Below are 11181 nucleotides of genomic sequence, written 5' to 3' on the forward strand. Positions count from 1 at the left end.
TGATCGCTCTTGCTCAGCCACAGAAGTCGTCTGCATCAATCATCACAGGAGGAGGATCAGCTAAAACCTAACCAAACTTTTACCACTCGAAAGACATTATTAATGGCTGTCAAACGTTTGTCGATGCATGCCACCTCCTCCTGCTTTTACGACTCTCAGGCAAACCGACACTGGTGGCGGTGATCGTAGAGATTCTGCCGCAAGGTTTTCTTTTGTTAGGTGTCTAATAATACTCCAGTTTCGGTCAGATGCAAGAACGGTGCAATTAAGGGTTCAACTCGTCTCCAGCAAGAAGGAAAATTAGTCAGCCTTGACATCTGATGTACGTATTGTTCAGTAAAAGAGATTTGATATATTTACGAGCAAGATGCTAGAAATGACTGTTACCTAACTCTACTCTTGACAGTGTCATACCGATCATTTTTAGGGGTAAACAAAGAAAAGAAGAAGAAGAAGATGCTTCTTATTTCACTAAAAACGATGCAGAAGGTGCCATGGTCAACAAAGTAAATGCTGGGGTTTTGCTTTTACTGTAACAAAAGGGATGCAGATGCATGAAAAATCAAATGTGTTCAGGAGGTAGGCTTTTCATTAGATCGGCTGAGTGGGCATCGTCACAAGGATAAAGAGAACCTTCAAACAATTATTGGATTTAGTGGAAAAGTGAGAACTCTTATTTCCTTGGTTACGTGGATCATCTAAATCCCAAGTATATGTCTCGATGCCATCGTCCATCTACGCACCTTTCAACGAAGCACCTAATCCAGTTATCCATTTGTGCTTGGATATTTATATATACATACCTTTTTTATCGGACTTTGTCTACCAAAAGGACGCAAGCCGATGCTACTTCTATCTTCGATTTAGAATTGGAAAAATGGTATATATCCAAAGGTAGAATCATGTTAGACTCATGCCCGGGATAAGAATTCAGTGAGGAAGAGAAAGGGAAAGTTGACATTGTGCATGCTGACTTTACGCTTGCCGATTCAGGTCATTCAGCATGGAAAGACCAGCCATGAAAAATAAGATATCGCGAGCAATGCAATTTTTCGTACGCCCATTGTCTAGAGAGAAAGCAAGTGTAATGGCTGTCCTTGTGCTTTGCTATCTTCTGAGACCATAATGTTGTAGTTGAACACTGGCTATGCTTTCTCTCACTTTCTTTTAACTTTATCTTAAAAGATCTTGGTACATATCTTCGGCTTTTCTTGTGGTCATAAAAATAGCAGACACTCAATCCATGCTATGGCCAACTACATCGACTGCACTGAGTTAATTTGGCACCTATGAAAGGACATTTTACTCTTGGGAAACTTCAGATCACTGTTTCTCCTACCTTCGCTATACATCTCTCACATCTAAGAGATTTTGTTTAGCTGCACATTGCTTGGTGAGCCACATCTTAATTATTCTGGCTGTATCCTGTAGAACTTTTCCGTAGCTCCTTTAAAAAGGAGCATCATAATATATTGTAAGGACCAACGGGAGAAACCAGCCTGATTGGGTAGTCCCTTGTGTTTCCAGAACCAATGACAAGCAGTGCAAATGGTGGCCTGAGTTGGACTGCAATACCCATCACTCTTTACTTTTCCTTCTCATCATCTCCGTATCAGCTTGGTAGATAGTTCTTCTTTTTCAACTTCCTACTTAAGAATTTCCTATTTTCCATTTGGAACTCTGGCCGAGGAGTCACATATTGGAATTGACATCTTGGAAGCCCATTGCTAATGGTTGCAGTCTAATGGACGCAAAAAGACATCGACTTCCCTGAAGTCCAGAGTGAGGAGAGAGAGAGAGAGAAAGAAGACATGGCTTTGACAGGCAAGCTTATGTGCTCCTTGTGTGTGTTGTCAGAAGCCTTTTGCTCGGACAAGATTATAATCTGTGGCTTTGCGTGTCCTTATTTCAGGGTTTTAAGCTACGGCTTAATGTTTGTGTTTGACACACCCATCGTGTTCCCCAAGTGCGGGCACATTAATAATGTGATGTACGTAACTATCACCCGCGTTCTGCAACACCAACTCCGTCGTGCTTCTTCTTCCATGGAATTATGAAGCAGTGACACCAAAGAACAGCTGTTTGACATGCCACCTGGAAATCCAAAACCCCAGTTGATCATTTATTTGTCTTGCCCATCGGCATGCCTGCACACATCCATATGTCCTCTTGCTAAAGCTACAAAAAAAATTCTTCTTTCCCTCAACCCAACCCAATCAGTAGTATATACTTTGGAACTCCGGAGGTAAGGGATGCAAGTTGGGGTGGGTATATGATTCGCCAAGCGATAGGGATTCCCAACAGTGCCCTTTACAAACTGAAGGAACCATGCCAGAAGCTAAAGGAAATCCAACATGAGCGTCCTCAGACATAAAGTAGGTCCTAATCCTAATCCACCATACCTATAGCTTCTCTTTCTGCAGCGCATCCTAATCTCTGCATCTCTAGCAATCAAATAATAGCAAAGCATATACTCCGAAGTGCCAATGTTTTGATATCACGTTGCATTCTTGAGGTACTTACGTTCTCTTTACACCGGTATCAAGCTTGCAGGCACCCTACTTTTTTGCCCAGTGTTCCTCCTCCGCATCTTTCAGGTGCGTCTGTGGCCATCACTGAAGAACTCAGGCACACATGAGTACGCTTTGATCAGTGATTCCGATGCCTGGAATCGACGGGTGACCTCAAATGTGCTAGAAAGATTAGGCCCGAAGAATTCTACACACAGATTGACACCCCGAATTGCTTGTTCAAGAAGTTCTTCTCGATGCATTATTTATTAGATAGCCATTCGTTCCACCGGGAGCCATTTTCCACTGCCAAGATCTCCTTTTGCTTGGTCTTGTGCCACAAAATATTCAGGTTCTTATACTTACGTTTATTCCTCTATAGAAGAGTGGTGTTTAGGTACAGTGGATGATTGGATATACCAATGGATAAACTCGTTCCTACCCGTCAATGTAGATAGTGGACACAAACATATATGTATATATGTCAGTCGAACAAAGACGATCGAGTAATGGTCAGCGCCTGCTCTTCTTGAATACATGAAACACGTGCCATATCTCTTGGCATTTTTACTCTGCTAGATCGCATGCATCTGCCTATAAATCTATCCAAAGCCTTTTGATCGCATGAGAACTTTGAGCATCCCATGTGATGTTCTATTAAGATAGCATGCATCTCCAATACGTCATCTCCACGAAGCTTCCGATTATTCATACCGAGATGCAAGCAATTATCATGCATGCTCACGTACGTGAGAAAGGGACCTATGCTCAGATTTCTAAGTTGATCCCGACTGGAGATGGTATGGAGGAAGGAATTTCTAATCTCATCTAATTAGATAAAATATATTATATTTTGATTATAATAATTAATTAATAAAAATATTATATATTTTTTTGAGATGATATTGATAGGAGAGACTTATCTAATTACGTATACTATACTAGATCGTCTACTCTTAACTATAAATAAATATAACATTATATATGTGTAATAACATAATAATATATGAGATTATAAATTTATTTTCATATTTCTTTAGTTTCTATTACATCGTTCATAGTGGTTATGCGAAGGATATAAAGAAAAAAAGAGAACTTAATTCATTTTGCAAATATGTACTATTGCTATTTGTCAATCAGATTATGAAGCATGTTCTCATATCAAATGAAATTTTTTGAATCGCGTCATACACCTAATCTAAGCGACAGAATTAGTTTAGCCCAATTTGGAATGCTCAATTAAATAAGATTGATTGGCCCATTTAGATTATTTATAAAATTAAAAAACATAAGTTATAATTTTCTTTTTAGTTTTCTTATATGACATATTAATATTTTTTTACTTATGGTACTTAAATTCAATTATAGTTATTGGATATATATATATATATATATATATATATATATATATATATATATATGTGTGTGTGTGTGTGTGTGTGTGTGTGTGTGTGTGTGTGTTTTTTTTTTTTTTTTTAAATTATGAAATAATATTTAACAAAGACTTGATTCATATCATATCATGTTTACAATCATTATATAAGTTTTCTTATGCTGATTAATATTCAATAATTATTATAGTTATTATTTTATTTTTTTATTATTATTTTTTTTATTATTTTTATATAAATTAAATTAATAAATAAAATTGATGAATATTATTTATAACTTATATTATTAAGTTTTATCTGACTAAAAGTTGTCAAATTGGCCTAGAATGATAGAGTTATGGAATATGAATTATAATAAATATGTTATCATTTATAGAATATCTTAAACTATATTATATATTATTACACTAGTTTAATAGCTATCAAAGTATCTTAGACTAATAATTATTAAAATTACATTAAAAAATAGTCCCAAATTATATTGAAAAAAATAATATTTGCAATGATACATATAATTATAAGAGCTAGATGATTCAAAGGAGTATCTATTTCAAATATTCATGAGATAAGATGATACTTAAATTTAATTATTATTTTTAGATATTTATATAGTTATATATATATTTAAAATTATAAAATAATTTTTTTTATTTTTATACAGAGACGTGATTATATCTTATCATGATTATAGTCATTATATTAGTTTTTATTTTTATTATTAAATTATTTTTTATATAAATTAAATTAATAAAAATTTAGTGAATATTATTTGTAACTTATATCCTTGAGTTTTATCCGAAGGTATTTTATGATATCACAATAGTTTTCTTCTCTTATAAAAGCAAGTACTTTAGTAGTTCTATAATTATGATATAAAATACTTAATGATCAAAGAAAAAATTCTAAAAAAAATAATATTAATTAAGAACTTAACTTCCACTGTATTGACTATTGATCTATTTATTAAGGCCTTATAAGTAAAAGTATTTAAAAGAATGTTTTCTTATGATTGAGCTTGTGATCAACCCATAAAAGATATACTGATGTATATTTGAGTGGATATTATAATTGATATTTTTATTTATGTAATCAAAATTATTTATTTATGTTATCCTATTCATATTTATGTATGTAATTGAATGTAATAATTATATTCTCTTAATAAGATAAATTATAATGATCATTTTGGATTATATTAAGAATGACTAATAATATTGAGATATATGAAAGGAAGTATGATATTGATGACATATAACCGTTATGACTCGTATTGATAGTTAAACTTAATATAATATTATGTTTATTAGATTTATTGACCTATTTTTATAATGCATAAAATATACTTTTATAAACTTTTTAAATCTAATTAAATAAAATATATTATAGATATATTTAAATTTTGATCATAATTATCGAGTAATAGAAGGGACGTTCAAGTATAGTAAGAATCCTTAGGACTAAGATAACATTAATGGAAGGGACTTTCCTAATTATTTATCCCAAATCATTTGCTCTCGCCTATAAAAAGATATAGTCTCTTATGAACAAAATAACTAGTTATTGAGAGACTATAGATCTTTTCTCATCTCCTCTTAATCTTGTGAAAAATAGAAAAAGAATAGAAAACGAGTATAGCTTTCATTGTAAATCGATATTGTTGTAACTTCCAGATTCGGCGACGGTGCACTTGCAAATCAAATAAAGATTTTTCTAAATAGCATCGAAAGGTATGCATCATAAACTTGATATGTTGTAATTTGATTTGATTTCATTTTTTGACATTAAAATTTTTTGTATAATAGTAATATAATCATAATTTTTATACTTATATTGAGGCCACAAATCAAATTTTATGGCTACAAAATTTCATCTTAATTATCAAATTTTATACTTGGGTAGTCAACTTAATTATCAAACTACTAAAGATATTTTATGATAACAATTCATAAGTTTTCTTCTAAATAACAAATACTTTGGTAGTTCTAAATATATCGAGAAAAGATATTAGGTGATTATATAAAGAGTCTAAAAATAACAAGTGTCAATTGAGAACATTAGCATAACTTTGATGATTGTTGATCAATTTATTAAATTTTTATATTAAAATATTTTAAATAATATATTTTTAAAATTAGGTTTTTGAGCATGTTTAAGTGAATATTATTATTAATGTTTTACTTATTTAATTAAAAATATTTATTTTTACTATCCTATTTACATGATAATATACTACATTAATAAAATAATTTATCGGTTGAATGTGATAATAAGATTATCTTAATAAAATAAATTACATGAGTCATTATAGACTATAGGAAAGAACAATAAGATTGTGATACATAAAAGGAAATATACATTGATGATATACAATCGTTACGGCTCGTATTAGTAGTCGGACTTAATTTTATTTTAAAATTATTTTATTTTTATTTTATTTTAATTTAAATGTTTTATATCTTATAAATTGATAAGCCACGTGAGAGAATCTTATATTATGTTATCATATTTAATCGAGTAAGATGTATTATATATCTAATTAAATTTTAATTATGATTATCAGCCAATAAAAAAAATTCACTCATTACATGATTCCTTAATAGATATTTTGATGAAAGAAACTTTGATAAGTATTTATCATATACTCTTTGGTCTCATATTTATAGGATCTTCTAAGAACTTATGTGATAAGACAATACATGAGATTACATATATATTTTTATCTCACTTTATCTCTATTTTATTGTTCATAGTGATTCTATAAAATATAAAAAGAGAAGAAAAAAGAAAATGTGGTTCATAATGTAGATTTGTATTTTTATTACTTGCGAATTAGATTATGCAGTGTGTTTTAAGATTGAAAAAATTATATTAAAAGATACATATATCTACGCTATATTTGATTTTAAATTCTGACCTTAAATTGAAGAAAAGAAGCACAGTACAATGGGTTGGTATAGAATGAAATACGAACAAATAGATCATGCGGTAGCGACAAGCATAATCTTAGGATGATTAAACAGCAACATGAAATGTTTACGCATCAATATGATATCGGATACGACTGTGTTGTAAGTATGGCTATGATTAGAGATGTTTGACATCTCTTTTTCTATCATGACATGTTGATTAGATAAGAAAATTCAAAAAAGAATAAACAATGACCAAATTTGACAGATTTGCCTTTGTCGCTTTCTCTAGAAAAATGAAATTTTGTCATAGAGGACTTTTGGAGTGTAAGTTCAATAGATAATGGTTGAATATAAAAACAATCTAAATCCTTAAATGATTAAAAACTCCCAGAAATAATGAACGCAAATCCTATGGAAGGGTCCCTTCACAATCCTTCATCCGCTCCTCTTCGAAATAGATATCATACAATTGATTTAAAAATTCATAGTTGAAATCTGGAATCAAATTTCGGATCCAACGTTGGGTTATAAAATCTCCCATATATATATATATATATATATATATATATATATATATATATATATATATATCCATTGTTGAATTTACCATTGTCTTTATGAATCATTGCTGGTAGACAATTATGTGTCGCACCCTTAGTTATCTTCATCCATTGCATAAGTGACCATTAAAGGGCATATAGGTAATCAACGATATCTTGTTCTCATTATCATTACTTGTAACACAGGAGATCAGTGATAAAGATGACTAGGGATTTACCTAAGCAAAAATAGACCGATCATAAAAGCACAAGTGCCTAAGACAATCAGGGATAAAATCATCATTTATAAAAAAATTCTTATCAAAATATCTAAATATTGAGGTGCTTTTTATAAATTTCCTAAAATTATTTTTTTTCAAAAAATTTACCCATATATATAATATATATAAAAACATAAATATTAAATTAATAAGGAATTATTGAGGTGAAAACTGATTTAAAAAAGAACTCTTCACAAGAAAATAGATCCCAAAGAATTAAATTATTACAAATTCCCTTTTTGATATATTCCATAATCCATTCATGATTCTATAATTTATGAAATTAAAAACGTAATCTAAACCTATTCTTTAATCGAACAACCACGCAATATTTATGATATTAATGATCATATCATGCGTCTTGACATCCGAGCGATCGGCCGTTCTCCGAGAAAATGATCTGTAATAACATATAACAAAGCCAAAATCCTGCAATAATTATAGCATTGACAAAGGTCACAAAACATGCGGACTTGTATCTCTGCTGCAACGCAGCGATGTCGACGGGTGGGCCCCGGCGGCCCTTTATTCTTAATCGGGCCCGCTATCGGAAACAGCCTGTCCTACGGCCCCACGTCATGGCCCGTGACATGATTCCGGTAACTGTACTGAGGTGACCAGACCTCAACACCACCGTCTCCCTCACCCGTCTCGCTCGCTCTGCGGTGCTTTCCCTTCTGCTTCGGTTTGTCCTCCGAAGCTTGCAAATCTCTGCTCCTGTAAGTTGTATATTTTGCCCACCGATCTTGCGTAAATTTTTTCGTTGTTTTGTAGGAATTATAGGTGTTCTCGTGTAGGAATCGTAATATTTTGTGCTTTATGATATCATATTCCTGGCTTGTGTTGCGGTCTGCGATTCTTCTGCAATTTTTTCCTGTGCCCTTCTCGCTTGCTGATTCATGTGTCTTAAAGATCGCGTTTTTGTTCGAGTAATTCAAGAAAAAGACATCCTTGACGAACCCGTTCTTGTTCCGCTTCTTTATTTTGTTCTCTTTTCTTGACTAGTTGTTTAGGATCATTTGCCAAGGGAAAGAAGTTTTCATTCCATAATAGAATAGAATTCCAGAGAATTTAAACTGTAAATAAACGAAGGTATTGTTTTAATATATGAATATCGGTGTCATCAATAATAGCTCATTCATTTGAAACAACTGATCTGTACCCAAGGAGAGAAATCTCAAGGTTATTTCCTTTGTTTGGAGCCACGAGCTATCACTTCTTCGATTGCGGATCAAAGAAGTTGGGTTTGGTGATGGAGGAACATATAATGATTTTCTGAGAGTATTATGAATATTAATAGTCTCATAGCAATTAGAAGAGACATTTCTAGTTTTAATAAGGCTGGAGAACATGAGTAATTATTTGGTCCCTTCAGTTAAAAGTTGAGCTGTGAAAATGTATGTGTGTACTCACTCATGTCGAGTTCCAATAAAGATGAAGTTGGTAAAATATGGATTTTGCTACATCTGGCCATAGATGGGATTTTCTGCTTTAGCTACTAATATAAATTATCTTCATAATTATTATCTCACTGAACATTCTAAGTTATTGATATTTTTCTTGACTGTCAAATTGTATGCTCATGGCAGCATTTAGATGTTCATCTAAAAATTGTGTCACAGGGAATTTGACTCCGATGCTGGACTTCAATTCCTTCATGTCAAGATGGAAACCTGTTACATTTGAAGAATCTCTAACCTTTGTGAAGAAAGTAAAGGTGAGCCTTTAAGAAAAGAATTTCTTTTTCTGTCTTCTGGATTGAGAGGTTTCAGAAGCTCATTGCAGTAGTCATTTCTTAGTACACCATCATCACAAAATGTGCCATTTATGAATTTAATGCACTAAAAGAAGTCCTTCTATGGAGTACTGTGATTCAAGGATACGTTTGCTGGCACTGGTTCAGCATTACTACAGCTTAAGCTTGCAACAGGCCAAAATTGCTAATTCATAAAAAGATTTGGATTAGTCTTAAACCCATGGCATAAATATCATCATCACCATCTTATCACAGGAATCTTATTTTGTTGATTAATAAGTTAGCAGGCGTATTAGGTGCATATTGTTACTTGATTTGTTTATTTTAACATTTACGAGGTCTGTAATCATGATGGAAATTCTGAAGTACGTGACAAACTAGATTTTATTTCTTCGAGGGGAAAAGATGGGTAATTATTTCCCACCAAATATTAGATGTTTTGATCACGTATCACGATTTTGGTTGGGTTGGTAAATTTTAGTCATAATGGGAACTTACAATTCAGAACAAAGATCAACCAGGTAATTCTGCACAATAGTTGTCATCCACACCTCTGGAAGATTTCATGCTCCATATGTATCTATTTGTACATGATTCTGATGGTTCAACATAGAATCCCGTCGTACCTAAGATATCAACAGCTTGTATTCTTAGCCAACAAGAAAGATTTTTACAAAATATCCAAGGTAAGTTCTTTCTCAGTGAGTTTGAGTGGAGAATGGGAGTGGTAGACTTCATCTCTCGCCCTGGTAACTGAGATCTCCTGTTTTCCCTTGATAGCGAGATGACATTTTCAGTTACTGGTGGATTGCTCAAGCATCTCCATTCCTCCGACAGAGATGTGAAATTGTTAACCAAGTGAATCAGCAGTTTGTAAATTAACAATCCATGGATTTGAATATAAAACTTAATTACCAGCGTTGGCTGGAATGCTGATTTTTATGTAGTTTAGAAATACTTAAGGGATCTAGAAGATCCTTCTTGAATGGTTCAGCAAGGCACCACTTCATCTCATCATTTTAACGATGAAAGCATCTAGAAGTAAACCTATTCTTCAAATGGTTCAGCGGCACGCAACTTCAATTCATCATTTCATCATTCACTTATGACCAGTGTTGGCTTTTTCAGGCTCGCGATTACCAATTGTACTTGTCATTGTTCGACATTGTCAGCCGGAACGAACAGATGACCCCAGATATCTACGATGATGTAAGATTGCTGTGATATTCCTCCCCTTGCTGATTACTTGTTTTGTCTCGCCGTAAGGCCTAATAGCATTTATTTTTTCATGGCTTCCAAGCTACTATTGCTCTTCGAGAGTCACAATGATCTGCAAAAGGAGCTAATGCGTTTCAAACCTCTCGTCGTAGAAAGAATGATTGACAACGACGTTTTATCAGGAATGGCTCTTCTCCTTGTGCTAATATTATTCTTGAGCTTGTTCATTTTGTTTGAACAACCTCTGAAATATGCTTTTCAACGAGTGTTTGGAACCTAACTAAAAGGGGGCATTATGGTGCATGTATGGTTGATGTTTCCTCTTGGCAATAAGATCATTATCCTCATGCCCACCCAGTTTCTTGGAAATCCAGTATTAACTTGTTTCGTGAGAACTTATTTGCAGATATTACCTTAATCATCTTGAGAACTACCATGGTGTTACATGCAATGAACAGCTTGGTTGCTACATTTAGTGACAGAAATGTGTGAACGACTTGGGCCCCACCAAAATTAAACGCATGATATGCGTGTTGTAAGCCCACCAACTTTAAGGTAGAAACAAGCTTCGACAGGT

The 11181-nt window shown here is 32.9% G+C and overlaps 1 long non-coding RNA gene across 1 annotated transcript; it reads left to right on the forward strand.

The window, feature by feature from the left end:
• The first annotated feature begins 8210 nt into the window (after window positions 1-8210).
• On the forward strand, window positions 8211-10973 carry LOC135680575 (uncharacterized). Its single transcript, XR_010515479.1, has 4 exons — window positions 8211-8349; window positions 9253-9347; window positions 10515-10595; window positions 10687-10973. It is a non-coding gene; the product is annotated as an uncharacterized LOC135680575 (long non-coding RNA).
• The last annotated feature ends 208 nt before the right edge of the window (window positions 10974-11181 follow it).

This window comes from Musa acuminata, chromosome BXJ1-1, assembly GCF_036884655.1.
Source record: "Musa acuminata AAA Group cultivar baxijiao chromosome BXJ1-1, Cavendish_Baxijiao_AAA, whole genome shotgun sequence".
Taxonomy (NCBI): Eukaryota; Viridiplantae; Streptophyta; class Magnoliopsida; order Zingiberales; family Musaceae; genus Musa; species Musa acuminata.